General features: G+C 38.1%; 1 long non-coding RNA gene across 1 annotated transcript; it reads right to left on the bottom strand.

Annotated features, from left to right (window-relative positions):
- Positions 1–2649: 2649 nt before the first annotated feature.
- LOC148127551 (uncharacterized) lies at positions 2650–16757 on the bottom strand. Its single transcript, XR_015740955.1, has 3 exons — positions 16695–16757; positions 3969–4098; positions 2650–2785 (listed from the first exon to the last, which is right to left on the bottom strand). It is a non-coding gene; the product is annotated as an uncharacterized LOC148127551 (long non-coding RNA).
- Between the last annotated feature and the right edge of the window lie 412 nt (positions 16758–17169).

Genomic DNA, 17169 nt, shown 5'->3' with positions numbered 1-17169 from the left:
ATTGGGAAGCGGAATGGTTGGATTAGCCATAATTTCCTCCCCTCTATACAACAGTGATGAAAATGGCTGATTTTATGTAATAGAAGAAATCATCTTCAAGCAAAGCCCCTGAGAGGATCTTCTCTCTTCCATTCAATAACTTTGTTCTTCCATATTTGTGCACAGGATCCTTTCAGTCTAAATGTAGAATTTTAATTTTATTTCTGCCTTAATTCATTTCATTTACTTTATGCTAATTGTTTAGACTTATCAAGGTTGTCTTTATTCTGGTTCTAGAGCATTACAATAATCTTTCTTGGAGAGCACCCAATCTCTACAAATGGAGGGAGCTTCCCAAAATATGGTTGAGTATGATCTATTGGTAGACTAGGAACAGAATAAAGAGAGAACAGCACAAGAGATCCTGATAATATGGCAGGAAGTGTAAAGAAATCAGAAATACTGCATATAGCATGACAAATAACACAAAGAATTGACAATATACAGTTAGGAGAAAAAGTCAAGTCAAAAAGTTGTGATTGGAGGGAGAGAGAGACACATCCTCAAAAAGAGAAGTTCAAAAAATGAAAAGCAATGTATGAATAAATGTATGGGTTTAGTGAAATTAAGATGTGATGAAAGAATGCCTTTTCCCAGTTTTGACTGGTGCACTGTTTATGCCCCTTTTTGGAATGGGAAATCTTGCCAACATATGTCCTCATTATCTCAAGTAGATTACAACAAGGCATTCTATTGGGGCTGCCTTTAAAGATCACCCAATCAAAGCAGAATACCACAGCCTGCTAGGTAAGATTAGTTTCAGTACAAGTTAAAGTGGTTTTTTATGTTTTACATCTCCCTGATGTAACCAGAAAGAGGTAGTAGGTCAGATTGGTCCCATGCCATGAATGATATTGGGAGATGTTAAATCTTTCAGCATCTTAAATTAAACCCAGAAGCAAACTGACCATCAATGTAGCTTGTGGAACTGAGTATTACATGCTGTTCTAGGAACATGTATAATTGCTCACACTTGCTTTATTTTGCACCAGCTGAAGCTTAAAGATCAGGGGTGTCAGTGGGCCAGATGTGTCACACATAGGCCATGCACACCCAAGCTCTGCAAAGGGGGAAAACATTGTGAAATGGCATGGCAACATGATGCCGTGAGTTTGACACCCGTGTTATAGAAACTCTTCAACAGCAGTCCAATATAGAGCACTTTGCAGTGACCAGGACAAGAGTGGCTGTAAGCAGGGCCTGCCAATATAAGAACAGCAGAACTGGTACCCAAGATGAACCTGTACAAAAGCCCTCCCAGTATAATCTCATCATTGAAGGTAACTCATAATTCATCATTGAAGATTGTTGGTCTATACCATGGTCTCCATCTTTTAGCTCTCACCTGCTGCTTAAGTGATAAATGTGAGTCCAGGAGAACCACCAGGTTATAGACCTACTGTTTCAGAACAGTGCAAGTCTGTCAATTTCAGCATAGAGGCTGCCACCAAAACTTGAAAACAGCATCTATGAAATTCACTCAATCCTTTATTGTTCTCCCATTATTAGGTAAAATTCTGTGCATTTAGTCATACATGGATGTACTTTAAAACATGTCTTAAATATAAATGTTTTAAATAGAACTGGAGGAAAATATTTCAGATTATCACATTTCTATAATGATAGGCCGATATTTTATTCACAAGCCCTGCATTATTGCATACCCATATTTTATTAACTTCTCCTTCTTAATCACTGCCTTGAAATAGATCACCTCAGTGTTTCCTTCTGCTCAAAATAAAAGTGTAGTTGTTTAGTAAAACCCACACAAAGAATTTAGAGGAAGCCTGGGAAAAGAGATTAGGTCAGGAATAATGTTTCCTGTTTTCTCCAGTGTCCTTAGGTTAATGCTGTCTTTCTCATCTTCAGTAATTTTCAGATGTGTGGATATCAACTCCCAGAATGCTGATTGGGGAATTCTGAGCTTTGTAGTCCACACATTTTAAAGTTGCTGAGGTTGTCCAATCGGCTTAATGGACAGAAGATCCTTTTTTTTTCTTTAAAAATTTTTTTAATGACTACAAAAGCAGAACAGGTTCTCTATCCATCATGCTTCCAAAAACTTTGGATTGATTTTCTAATTCTCTGTCAATTATAAAATCCTATCTAAGTTTGAAGAAAGAAATAGCATTATTTGTCACAAATTTAAAATAAGAAGTTGATTAGGATTAGAGTAAAGAGTTTTCTGCTGTATCTTTCTTGCACGATTTTATTTTTACTTTTCCTTTGATGCACTTAATCATTAAAACAGCTGAAGTGTGCTGTATTGATGTGGACCACCTCTGAATATTTGACTGAGGGTGGGAGGACTTCCATAAATGCCAGCCAATGCTAGAAGCTAGAGGTGAGCAAACAGTAGCCTTCCAAATGTTAATAAAATCTAATCTCAGAACATTTTGCCAGATAGCCATGACCTGTTGTTACAGTCCAACAATATCTACTATCCAACTTTTCCTACTACATCATGAAGAATATGCACACACACACACACACACACACACACACACACGAGCCATACTACCAAATTCCCCCAAAAAAAACACTACAAGACTGTAGAAGCTCAATGTTCAATGCAAGAGATTTTTATTTGCTTAAAGAAAAGATGCAGGATAGATCAGCTATAAAAATGACATTGTATTGCAAATGTAACAAAGAAACTTTGCATTGCAGATCAAGCAAAAAAATGAAATTCAATGAATGCTCAAGCCAGGAAATCCATCACAAGTAGCCAATGGTATGATTTTATCTGCACAAAGGGCAAAACAGAATAATCAAATTAAAACTTTTCATTTGGTATGTAATTTAGAAACACATAGATGTATACATATTAATTCAAGTAAATGAAATACAGAAGAAATACTCTCAAATTCATAATTTAAAAAACAACTACTGAACAGACCTTTCTACCCAAAATTAAATTACTTAAATTATATCAATGAACTGTATCTTCCTTTCTCTATATTTAAGACAGCTCAGGTAAGTTTTCAGAGATAGTTTATTAACGCAAATAAAGTGCTTCATATTTTTTTTCCTATTCTTAACCTTTTTGTGAAAGAATTTAGGAAAGAAACTACATCCATGGAAAAATAAAATCTAATTGCCTTTTGAAAAAAAAGCACCTTTGGGACAACCATGACCTGGATGACTGAGAAACTCCATTGACATGCTTCCAAGCTTCTTTTCCAAAGATTCTTTCTTCTGTTCTAGATCTAGCTTTAGACTGTAGTATTAATGTTTATCAAAGATTTAGACTTAGCAATGATTTGAATGCAAAGCGTAATTGTTACTCAAGCTGAGAATCCCTGAATTTAAATTACAGGATCATTGAAACTGAAAAATTAAGGAATTTTGAAGTGAACCTTTCCCTCAGATGAGATCAGAATTTGGCTTAGGTTTGCCTCTGCATTAGATTCACTTTGCCAAAGAAATCTGTGCAATTTGATTTCTCTGCTTAGCCTCAGAAGATAGAGAATGAAGCTTAGTTCACAATAAGAGCACTTCATAGTTAAGTGCTACCGTTCAGCACCAAAATTAAAGGATAGATTGAGCAATTAGATTCATACTGTAGCCTCCAACCAACAATACACTAAAGCTTTAATGGTAGACTATTTATGAACAAGTGGCCTGTTTTACCATCAGTCTCAACTCAATACTTATTGCTGGGACTAAACAGCTGCTACAGGCAAAAGAATGTGCCACCACAGTTTATTTACAGCCAGACAGGAGAATCTGAGGCATTCTATATAGTGTTGTATTATGATCCCAAGTTCCATAGCTACTATGGGCATTTGTAAAGAAATGTTATAGCTCTGTATCTATGAAATTCTTTGCTATGTCTTTCTGAACCATAAGTAGATTTTACTGAGACCTTGGATAAATAAAAGAAGCAGACAGAGGAAACAGGTATTATAAAATAAAAATAAAATTACTGTTTTTTGCAGCAGACACCACCCTTTTTATCACACTTTCCAATGGCAGTTAGATTTGATGGGCATCGTAGAAACCTGCACTTGCCACCTTCACGGTCACAGTCAGCAGCTGTCTTTGGTACCTTACATGCTAGAAATAGAAAGGGAGGGGAGAGAAAGAAAGAAAGAGATGATATAGATTTAGATTTGTGTACTCAGAAACCCTCTATCATTCTTCTTACTATTTGTTGTCAGAACAGCAGAATTTACCCAATAAAATAGGGCCACTGTGAAATCAGAGAGCATATACACAGACCTTGTCCATCATGTTCTGCAGGGTAAATAAAAGGGGAGATTAAAATTTATATATGGCAAATAGACTACTAGGATAGAAAAATGCTTGGGCAGGGGGTAAAACTAGATGACCTACAAGGTTCCTCCCAACTCTGATTATCTGTTATCTGTTATCTGTAATGTTTGGAATAGAATCAATCAGTTGACACATTCAATAAAATATGCTTAGCAATAAGGACAAAAGTTCCAAAGTTCAATCCCAGTAACAAGAGCTATCCAAATTTAACCTCCTTTTTTTTTGTTTAGTTCAACTGCTCATTTAAGACATTAACAATCCCATAGGACTAACTAGTGCTGGTATCTTTCAAATCATGTTCTGGTAACTAGAATGATAATTCATTTTTAATGGAAGTGATCAGGGAAATGTTTGTCTTCTTCCAGATTGTTTTTTGTTTGTTTGTTTTTGACTTTCCAATCTAGCCTATAAAGGTATCTCATTTACACACTAACATAACCAATCTAATCCCTTTTAGAGCCCAGACAAGATTGCTCAGATGTCACAACTTGCTGAGATAACTTAATAAAAATATGTTGCAAATATTTCTTTTGTCTCTATGAAAAGACCTAGAAATGTTATGCTAGCTTTACAATATTCATTTAAATAAATAATGTTTTCCAAATACTGGAAAAATGCTATATCAGAGAGAATATGTAGGAAGCAAAATAATGGAATTAACTATAAAGTATACTGTGCATTAGAATGTCTCCACTGCATTAGCATTCTTTGAACAAAAGTAAAATATATCCCACACTATTATAAGAACATGAAAGAGCATCTTCACATTTATGCAGTATTCCTGGTTAGTTTGACATTAAGATATACCTTACCTATACCCATTATCAGGGCAAAGAAGAGAATAGCTGAGAAAATGCCAAAAATCTTCATGTTTTGAGAAGCTGAAGAGATGACCCAAACTCCTTATATTTATAGTGAAAATCTGGGTTTTGTCCTGCCACAAAAACCATCATGTGGTTTTACAGTACTATGTGCAACAGTCTGTACAGAAAGGGAAATTTTTTCAGACACCTGATGAAATTGTCCAGACAGGTTTTGTAAATAGGGAACCTATGCATTGCTCCATGAGTTAAGAATAACCTATTCTCTGTGCTAAGGGCAGTTCTACATCCCAGCAGTATCTGAACCAGATAGCGATAGGAAAATTATTCCATGACAGAGATTCCATGATAGAGAATAATTCCATTATTCCATGAATGAACTTTGCTCAGAGTATAAATTTGCCAGAATAAAACTACATAATCCTATCAACCCTAGATAGAAGTAATATCTGTAAAATGAATAAAGCTCTTCTTTGATGAGATGTCATAATACATTTCTTAGGTTATCCAATACTAATCTGGATTCATTTCAGGAAGAACGAAGCTCTGTTAACAATAAGAGCACTTAATAATCAAGTGCTGCAATTCAGCAGGAAAATAATGCATTCAACAATACTCCAAAGCCTTTGAATGCTTATTGGAAGCCTCTTATGAACTGAAACACTCAAAAAAAAAAAAAAATGTAATTATGAATGTGGGTTGATACCTGAAAAAGTAGCAGTTAATAGAAAAATGACATGTTGTAACCACAGAGTTTAATTGAAAAATAATTTACATGACTTGTGATTATAAAAGCCCAGTTCACCACAATACAACTGGGGGGGGGGAATCCAAGAAGAAACCAGCATGATTGCATAAAGAACTTTCTGATAAACTGAAAGACAAAAAGGATAAAAATGGAAAGAACATAGAACATTAGAATTGGGAGGGACTTTGGAGGTCTTCTAGTCAACCCCCTGCTCAAACAGGAGGTCCTATATGATTTTAAACAAGGGACCATCCAGTCTCTTCTTAAAAGCTTCCAGCGATGGAACACACACAGGTAAACTGTTCCACTGGTTTATTGTTCTCACTGTCAGGAAATTTCTCCTTCATTCTATGTTGTTTGTCTCCTTGGTTAGTTTCCATCAATTGCTTCCTGTCATGCCTTTTGGCACTTTGGAAAATAAATTGACCCCCTTGTCTTTGTGGAAGCCCCTCAAATATTGGTACACTGATGTTATGTCACCCCTAATCCTTCTTTTCACTAGATTAAACATAACCAATTTCTGCTACCGTTCTTCATATATTTTACCTTCCAGCACCCTAATCATTGGTGGTCCTGATTCAAACAACTCCTTCTTCTCCTCCTCCTCCGGCTCCGGGTCAGGTGATTAGTCTATAGTTTCTTTGGTCTATTTTTTGCTTTTTCTTAAAGATGGGAACCACAACAGCTCTTTTCCGGTCCTCTGTTAGTTGCCCAGTGCTCCAGGATCTTTGAAAGATATGGTTCAATAGTTCCAGATCATGTCTGTCAGCTCCTTCAGAACTTTGGGATGTAATCCATCTGGTCCTGGTGATTTAAACTCATCTAGGATGGACAAATGTTCTCTTTCCATTTTCTTGCCTACTTTAATTTGAACCACTAGTTTGTCTTTTATGTTTATGTTTCTGGTAGGTAAGGCTATTTTTTTTCCTTTTGTGTGGAGACAAATGCAAAGAATGAATTAAGCATCTTTCTGCTGCCTGTCACTTCTTGCCATTTTCTATTAGTGGACCAATTGTTTCCTTGACTTCTTCCTTGTTTTTTACATATTGAAAGAAACTTTTTTATTTTTGACATTTGTTGCAAGTCTTAGGCTCAAGATCCAGATGGCTCTCAACAGATCTGAACACCGGGCCCTATCTAACAAAATGAAACTCAATGTAGGGAAAAGCAAGATTTTACACTTAGGCAAGAAAAGTGAAATATACAGTTACAGACCAGATGAAACTTGGCTCAATAGCAGTAACAGCAGGAGGGATCTTGGAGTCCTAGTAGACAATCACTTACATAGCAGTGTGCTATGGCCACAAAAACACCCAATGCAATCACAGGCTGGATTAACAAAGTGATAGATTCAAGATCATGTGGAGTGTTAGTACTGTTTTATAATGCCTTGGTAAGACCACACTTGGAATACTGCATACAGTTTTGTCACCACAATATTATAAAAAAGACGTAGAGACTGTGGAAAAACTGCAGAAAAGAGCAACAAAGATAATTAGGGCCATTTGTCCAGAATGGAATAAGTTATCCTATAGTATCCTAAGATGGTTCTTCTGGTTTCTTAAAAAAAAAATCTATAGTAGACATGGATATATAAAATGTAATATATTTACTTCATTATCAATTAAATTTTAAAATAAAGATTCTGAAGACAGAAACCAAATATTTTGTAATTTGAACTCCAATGGCTGAGATTACTATTTGCACATCTTAATCAGGAAGTGATATACTATATTGTTCCTCCTTTGAGATCTTCAACTTCATGTAAAAAGCTAGTTCTTGAAAAAAATAGTGAAAGATATTCAATTGTGGTTACAATGCTGGTGTTGCCACCCCTATTAAGGAAAAATAAATTGCCTCTTGTATGTATGTATGTATGTATATATATATATATATATATATATATATATATATATATATATGTATATGTATATGTATATGTATATGTATATGTATATGTATATGTATATGTATATGTATATGTATATGTATATGTATATGTATATGTATATATATTAGGGCTATGCAAATTGCAGAACAGAAGAAAAAAGTGATTGAGGGGAAGTCTCAAGACTCACTATCAAACAATACTTATAAAAACAGTATAAACTCTACTCCCAAAATCAGGGCCGTCTTAACAGCATTATGGGCCCCAGGCAAAGCAATATACTAAGGCCCCTACAACTACTCACAGCAATAAAAATGTAAATGGTTGATAAAATTAAACAGATATTTATTTTATTGGCACTTCCAACAAAATCAGTGTTGAAACATTAAAAACATGCTGTGCAGCAACAACTAATCAACATGATAAACATTTGAATAATACACAAGGCTTGAAAAACACAATAATAATCAGTAAGCCATACAGTTTCTGTATTTATATGATATAAGGTGCATTGAAGGGTTAACATACACAGATTAGTATGGGGCCCCTTGTTAGGAATGTGAGTCACCTAGCAGCTATTTGGGATGGAAATATATAAACCAGGATAGACATTTTAATACTGTCTCTTTAAGAGCATGCTAAAAATTGCAATTTGGTGTTGTTCCGGACAAGCAGGCTCGAAAGCCTGCAACTCTGATTGGCCCGCAAATAGCAGATCATGATTGGTCACTGCAGACTGATCCGATTGGCTAGTAAACAGGCTGCCGCGATTGGCCCAGCCAAGAGCGGCAAACTCAAATCGCCTTCATTGGCTGCCTAGCCGCAGCCAGCCCTATATAAGGGGCTGCTGCGCCTGGGATTCTTTGCTCAGATCTGAAGTCACTAATAAAGAGCTGTTGTTGTTATCTGAGTCTTGCCTCCATTCTTGAACCATCCTCCCAGAACTAACACTGGTGACGAGGATGGGATCCGGAGGCAACGAAGTCTACTGAATTTAAATTAGCTGAAGGAGCACGTGGCTGACAGAGCGCAATGACAGTGACATGGCCAGCAGCGCTACACCACCAGCCCCATTTGATCCAGCTAGCGAGGACTGGGACTCGTATATGGACAGGTTTCAAATGTTCCTAGAGTCCAACAACCTTAAAGATGCCACGCCCAGCAAGAAACGAGCCGTTTTTCTAACGCATTGTGGACCAGCCATTTTTAAGATGGCTAAAGCATTAGCGAAACCAGCTGATGTTAAAACGATGGATTGGGATACCCTTGCTCCCATCCTGTGCAACCATTACGCCCCAGCAGTGCCAATTCTCATTCGCAGACACGAGTTCTATCAGAGGGACCAGCGCGAAGGTGAGAGTGTCGGGGATTTCGTGGCAGACCTGCCATGAATTATGTGGCTTCGCCAATCTCGAAGAAGCCATGAGAGACCGAATCATCCTTGGCCTTAGAGATCCAACTACCCAGAGCAAGATCATTGCCAAGGGAGACATCTCACTTGCAGACTCCATAGCAGACGCCACCACAGCTGAAGCCACTTGTAAATCAGCAGCACAAATGCGCCAAACCAGCGGAATCAACCGCCAACCCACCAACGATGCTGGGAAACCTTCAGACAAGTACACATCAACCACACATCATGAAGATGTCGAGTCATCCTCAGACAGCGAGGAGGAAGAAGTCCACAGACTCTGGTCAGAACATGAGCAACGGGACCAGCGGGGTCGCAAATCCAACTACCAATGTGCCGGATGTGGGGGAAACCATCCTCGATCCGAATGCAGATTTTTAGATGCCATGTGTCGTTTTTGCGAAAAACGAGGGCATATTGCGAAAGTATGCTGAAACAAAAGAAATTCCAGCCCCAGACGGAGAGGGAGCAGCCCGAAAAGGAACGATGGCAACCCCACCACACAGAGGGACCACCCTAGCAACCAGTGGAACCAGTAAAGCAGAACCCGGAGGTTTAATGGCACACCCAGACGAGAAGTGGCTCATCAAACCATCACCATTGGCCACGCTTCATTGCTTGATGCTAAGAAAATCTGTGTAAAGGTCACCATCGAAAATAAACCTTGCATCATGGAAGTAGACTCTGGGTCCTCACTATCCATGGTATCCTGGAAAACACTCAAGCAACTAATTCCCAACATCCGACGCCAAGACCTCAGCAATCAGAGGCTAATATTGAAAGATTATCAAGGCAACCGGATTCCAGTTGCAGGTACCAGCCATTTCCAGGTCTCTTTCAAAGGACATAATGCAATCCTACCACTCACCATTGTAGACAGAGACCGGCCAAGCCTATTGGGCCTTCAGTGGTTCGTGCCATTAGGAATCGGAATGGCTGGCATCCATCACACTGAAGACAATGACTGGGAGGCAGCCCTCGTCCACGATTTCTAAGAAGTGTTCAGCGGAAGCTTAGGAAAGTACAAGGGGTCCCCTATTTCGTTTAATCTCTGCCCCAACATTGCACCCATTCACCTAAAGCCATGCCGCATTCCCTTTGCTTTCAAACCCAAAATTGATGAGCAACTGGACAAATTAATTGCACAAGTCGTGTTAGAGCCCATTGACCACGCCCGATGGGAGACACCAATGGTCATCCCCATAAAGCCTGACGGGTCCTTAAGAATCTGTGGTGACTACAAGGCCACCCTCAATCACGCACTGCAACAGAGCGCCTATCCAGTACCAGTCATTCAGCACCTCCTACATTCACTTGGGGGTGGCAGAATATTCACAAAACTAGATTTGGCCCAAGCGTATCAACAGCTGCCAGTCGATACCGAAACTGCAGAAGCCCAAACTATAGTCACACATCGTGGTGCATTCAAATGTAATAGGCTCCAGTTTGGAGTAAGCGTAGCCCCAGGCATCTTTCAAAGCCTGATGGAGAGACTATTACAAGGCATAAAGGGGGTTGTGCCCTATTTTGATGACGTACTGATAGCAGCCCCAATGAAAAGTCAATTAGAGAAACGCCTCAGAACAGTCCTACAAAGGTTCAAAGATGCTGACCTCAAGGTTAAGAAGGAAAAGTGCCAGCTATGCACAGAAAGGGTGGAGTTTCTTAGCTACCTTCTTGAGAAACAAGGAATCCACCCTGCAGAAAAGAAATTGGCAGCTATCAAAAATGCCCCAAGACCCAAAAACAAAACTGACCTCCAAGCCTTCCTGGGACTTATTAACTTTTATAACATTTTCCTACCCCAGAAGGCGACTGTTGCTGAGCCCCTTCATAGACTACTCGATAAAAGGGCCCCCTTGATTTGGGGATGTCGGGAGGAACATGCCTTCCAGCAAGTAAAGGACCTCCTCACCTCTGATGCAGTGCTAATTCAATATAACGAGACACTCCCATTGACTGTTACTTGTGATGCTTCACCGTTTGGGGTGGGGGCCATCCTGAGCCACATCCTACCAAATGGCTCAGAGGCACCAATTGCATTTTTTTCAAGAACTCTGTCAAAAACAGAAAGAAACTATAGCCACCTAGATAAGGAAGCAAGGTAGGAGACCTTGTATTTGCAAAAAAAATTTCTGGGGATCCCCTCTGGATTCCTGCTCAAATAACTCAAGTCACAGGTCCCCGCCCCTGCCGTCTACTGGCCACTGATGGTAGAGTGTGGAAACTCCATATTGACCAGCTACACTCCAGACTGACCAAAACCTCCATCCCTGACCCCAGCCTCGACACCAGGGCGGGAGGGGAAGCCGTGAGCCCGGAAATAGAACCGACACCTGTTCATTCTGAACTAACCCCGAGATCACCACACCATGGTTTGCAATACTCACCAGCTGCAGTTGAACCTGGGCAGATGAGCACTTCACCAAGAAGCAGCAGCCAGGCAGGTTCAGCAAGCCCGGGAAGCCATAGCGGTAGCAACGAAGCTGAGGACTCAATCACCCCGGGGGCATCAGAGGAGAGTCCCAACCATGGCACCGGTTCACCATTCCAGCTAGATCCAGCAAACAGTCCATCTGAACCCAAGTTTGAACATGGACATTTGGAATTGCGTAAGTCAGGTAGACAGGTGCAAAGACCTGCCTACCTACAAGACTACATAACTCCACCCCTTAAACAGAACCGAGAGGGGAGGCGTGTTCCGGACTAGCAGGCTCAAAAGCCTGAATCTCTGATTGGCCCGCAAATAGCAGATCATGATTGGTCACCGCAGACTGATCCGATTGGCTAGTAAACAGGCTGCCGCGATTGGCCCAGCCAAGAGTGGCAAACTCAAATCGCCTTCATTGGCTGCCTAGCCGCAGCCAGCCCTATATAAGGGGCTGCTGCGCCTGGGATTCTTTGCTCAGATCTGAAGTCACTAATAAAGAGCTGTTGTTGTTATCTGAGTCTTGCCTCCATTCTTGAACCATCCTCCCAGATCTAACAGGTTACTCAAACAGCCATAAGATGGAGTCAGAAATCTGGTTTGTCTTAGCCTTTGTGTCAGAAGAGTCTCAGTGAAGTGAGTGAGTCTCTGTTTCCTTCTGTTGGAAAGTATTGCCGTTCCTCCATTTTTTCCTAATTGACTGCTATTTCTGGATTTGACGTAAGTCTGATAATGAACTTTTTGGATATTGGACTTTGATATTTGTTATTGGATTATCCCTGGATTGAAAACTGACTGACTTACTTGTGAATGACTTTGGACTACTTGTTTTGAACTTTGCTTTAAACCTTTCTGGAAGTAAAAACCTACTTTTACTGTACAGTGTATCTGTGTGTTGTGTATGTGTATTATTCAAACACTACTCTCAAATACATCTCCCTGTATGCGCTCATTCTCCTAACGGAATTACCTCAACACCCCTATCTCATGGGGCCCATGAGCAAGTATTTATCAGGCCCATGTGTTAAGCAGTCCTGCCCAAAATAGAATTTCAAAATCACAATTGGCTGAATAAAGATTCTGAGACTCCTGAAATTTGTTAATAGATTATAATTTCTTGTGTGGCACAAAAGGAAAAAAATATTAAATATGTGATTGGAGAGTTCCATGAATTATATTTAGTTTTGCATTTAATTAAAGTTGCTATAACACTCCAACACAAATGACATGAAACTAAACATTTCCCCTGTCTCCACCCACTGCTAGGTAAGTATCTTGGATACACAGTTGCTTTTTTTTTTTGTTTTAGATGTGTTTCATATTTCATAAAGACTAATGGATGAAATTGAGAGTTCTAAAATATCATATTTAGGGATCACAGAAATCTGAACATATATTTGGTGTAGTCTGTAGTGGTGGGATAATACTTAAACTGCTAAAATGTAAGGACATAAATGGACAATCAAAAATAATAGGATTTAAGTATAAGCCACTAGGGAATAACAGAGAAAGTTCTATAGTCCTGTTATTCTTCATGTGAACTTCCCAAAGCATAGCATCTAGTGGGCTTGTTATGGCTTTTCTTATATTTTTAGGATTATGCCATTAAGTAAACATTTTTTTAAAAAAGTTCATTTAGCATAAGCAAAAACAAAACAAAAAGAATGGTGTAGTGAAGATGGGTTTACTCTGAAGCTGCAAGAATGAAATGGAAATTACATAGAAAATCTTCCTTGGATAAAAGAATGACAATGCCTACTTCACACAGCTATAAATATTACAATTGCTGTGTAAACTTTTCAAAAGCAAAGAACCAAGCAAATAGACCGGAAAGGAGTCAAGCAGATTGAGAATTATTAACAGGCAAATCTGGGGACTGCTATCCCCAGTCAAATTGATACCATAAAAGAACATCATATTTTGAACTACTGAAAGCATTATTATTACATTATTACAATCTGGGAATTGGGAGAGATGAAGGCTAGCCCTATGCACTATGTACTATGCTTTTTCTCTATTAAAATTTATTAAGACATGAAACCAGAAGCATTAGAAGCAAAACCTTGTTATCTATAAATGTACATACTTAAACATTCAGTATTTAAACATTAAAATAAAGAACATAAATAATTTGCTTAATTGTTAAGTGTTATACATTGTGATAGAACAGGAGACAGAATTTCATTTGTGGTTCCAGGTTGAGCAACGAAGTGTCTAAGTGTCTCTGGGAAAAGGGGAACTATCAAGTAGTTCCCCATACTTATTTGAAGTCCAGACAACCTTTCACAAGTCTTTGAAAGTTGAAACTCATGGCATTTTGGAGAGAAGTGAAGTGGGGGAAGGAATGCCAAAATAATAAAAATGCAAAATTCAATATTCCAAGACAAAGTCTCACCAGAACATGATGCTTTGTCTTTTATAGGTTGCTGATGCTTTATGCAACTAACAGACAGCCACTGTCAGGTATAAATTGGTTGAAGAATACATGTTTTCTTTTAAAAGAGTCTCTAGTTATTTATACAGCAACCCATCTGAACAGAAAATGACTCTGGGTGGTACAATCAAATAAAATGGCACTCTATTAAACACTAAAATGTTACTGAAAAATTAAAATACCCAAACCACAAACAGAGAAAAAAATACAGCAGCCACCTATCACCTGGAATAAGGGAGCAATGGTAAATTGTTGCTTTTTCTTTGGGATCTCAAGCCTGGTTCCATAAATGCATCTTGAGGAACTGATTGAACATTAACAGGGATAGAGCTAATCTGATTATTCTCAGGATCATTCAAGTGGATTGGGAAATATCCATGCCATTGTCACATGAAACAAAGCCGAGATAGACAATCAAATATTCTTTAGGTGCTTTCAGATATAACTCTGTGGAAACTAACTTTGCGGTTTGAGATTTACTACTCCTGTAGTCTAAGTATCTGAAGGATATCACATCACATAAAATAGTGAATTAGAGAGGCCAGTGGTATGATCTGATATAAACCAGTTTTTGGCATTAGAACACAGAGTCCTTGACACATCAAGTATTAAACCCTAACCCTAATGGTAGGTAAATTCACAAAGCAGATTTTCTGCAACTACAAGGCATATCCCAGGTTCCAGCAAAAAGTTCAAATCCTCTTATATTTCAAAAATGAATATCCTCTTTACTGTGTTTACTATGTTTACAACTTAAAAGGAAATGTTTACTGGGCCACAACCCATTGTTTAACACAGTGGAACATTCCTCCTCTAAATGAGATGCATATAAACACATGTTATTTGATCTAAAACACTATTTAGTCTTGACCAAGAAAAAATAGACATGGAAGTCCAAAACCCCAGAGGCATTATGTGGAATCTTGGTCAATTTAAAGGCAAACTCTCAGTCCATTTGAAGACTGGTGAATAGCCTAATATTTCCTATTATTCAATCTTTTACCTTTTATATTTAATTGGATTCACTGTTGCTTAATCAACAATCTTTATATTAATGTTAATCACTATTATTTTATATGAGGAGGATCTGTGTTATGATATGTACAGAATAACCCTTAAGTAACAAGGATATGCACATGGAAACATTTATGAGAGTAGTTATGAATAATTATTCAGCCACACACACATACACTAAATTGAGTTAAAGTTTACTTTAAGAAATAGCAGTCCAATAAATGATCCAAGTCGTATACGTTTTACAGTCCAAAGATTATCCAATTACAAAATCTTCTTACTGATTGCCTTTGTCATTTCCAGTAAACAAAAATATCAAAGTATAAGCACAGCATAAATACAACAGAGAATCTTACATAGCAACAGAATGTCAGAGAGACAGAATGTTAGAGAGACAGAATGTCAGAGAGAGCAAGCTATGATCTCTAGCTCCCTCTTATGGTAATTTGCAATATAATCAAGGAATCGAAATATAGTATAAATCAATACAGTGATTTTGTCTTAAAGCTACAAACATACATTGTTGGTTTATATATTGCCAACCCAACTAATTGGTGGACAGATTTCTAACAATCTGCCAAATAATAAGTGAATATAAGAAACTAAGATGAACACAATGTCAGAAATCTCAGTCAAAGGGAGAAAATCATATTAACAATATTTAATTGCATGTAACAAAACACTGCAAATTACAAATTTTTCATGTTTTGGACTGACAGCTTTCTTCATTATAAATTTTAAAAAATAAAATCTCTTTTGAAATTAATCTCTGGTAGTTGTGAGAATATAGAAATGGTTTTCTATTGTCTTCTTCTGGATGTTAGAAATGCTCCAACTTTATTAGAAACAACTGACCCTTCCTTGCTCTTATCTCACCTGAGCCAGGCGTGCCTACAAGAACAAAGATTGCAAAAAGCAAAATTGGATATTCATATATGGACTGGTTCTGGATCAATCATGCTTGCTTCTACGATGGGACCCACCCTTTATTCACAGATATATAATAATATAATGATTGCATAACATGTACTCAGTGAATTATTGCAATGGTTGTCATGGGTTACTCTTTCTAGGTAAGAAATGTTGGCCTGTTATTTCTATAAAAACACTCATGTACGTTCAATATTGAAAAACATGAGCAAGGATCTCAATTCAGCAGGTAAGGACAATTAGTGGATTATCAATATACCAACTTTGGTTATTGGTTTTTCCATCAGGGATAGACAAAGCTCCCATCTCAATTAATGCTGAGACTCTGTTGAGAAAGAAAAACTGAATAAAATGAATCACTAGTTGGATTTAGGAGGCTCAGCTGCCCCCTTGCTTGATTCAGCACAAAGAAGACCATTAACCTGCAATCTCCCTCTTTTATTCTTCATCAAAAGTTTTTTCTCCAACTTGTCTGGCATACTGGTTGCTAGGTTATCTCCTCCTCCCCCCTCCCCCTCTCCTCCTTCGATCCCTTAAACCTATTGATCACCTCCATTATATATATATTCATAAGGGATATGATTTAAGTCATACATGGATGGTCCAGTGGTTTTCCCAACTTTTTTTCCATTTAAGCCTGAATTTTGCAATGAGAAGCTCATGATCTGAGCCACAGTCAGTTCCAAGTCTTGTTTTTACTTACTTCTTCATTTGGGCTGCAAAGAACCAAGGCTGCTGAGGTCCATGTGTAGACTCTCCTCTTGAGTTGTTGGGAAAGAGTGTTTGCTATTATCGGTGTGTTCTCTTAACAAAACTCTGTTAACCTTTACTCAGATTCATTTTGGACTCCAAGGCAAACTTTCCTATTATTCTGGTTACTTTTTGACTTCCTGCTTTAGCATTCAATTCCCCTATGATTGAAAGAATATTTTTTTTTATGTTAGTTGTAGAATCATGGTGTAAGTCTTAATAGAACTGTCAACTTCAGCCATTGTTTGGGGGATAGACTTGGATTACTATGAGGTTGAATACTTTGCCTTGGATTTGAAGCAAGATCATTCTGTCATTTTGAGATTGAAGCCTAATACTGCTTTTCTATTGACTTTCCCTTTTTTTTTCTAAGGGATTCTTGCCCACAGTAATAGATACACCGGTCATCTGAATTGAATTTGTCTCTG

The sequence above is a fragment of the Pseudonaja textilis genome, chromosome 1 (assembly GCF_049901715.1).
Source record: "Pseudonaja textilis isolate UNSWEBS1 chromosome 1, rPseTex1.2, whole genome shotgun sequence".
In the NCBI taxonomy this organism is placed as follows: domain Eukaryota; kingdom Metazoa; phylum Chordata; class Lepidosauria; order Squamata; family Elapidae; genus Pseudonaja; species Pseudonaja textilis.
This window is presented reverse-complemented; position numbering and strand designations above follow the sequence as displayed.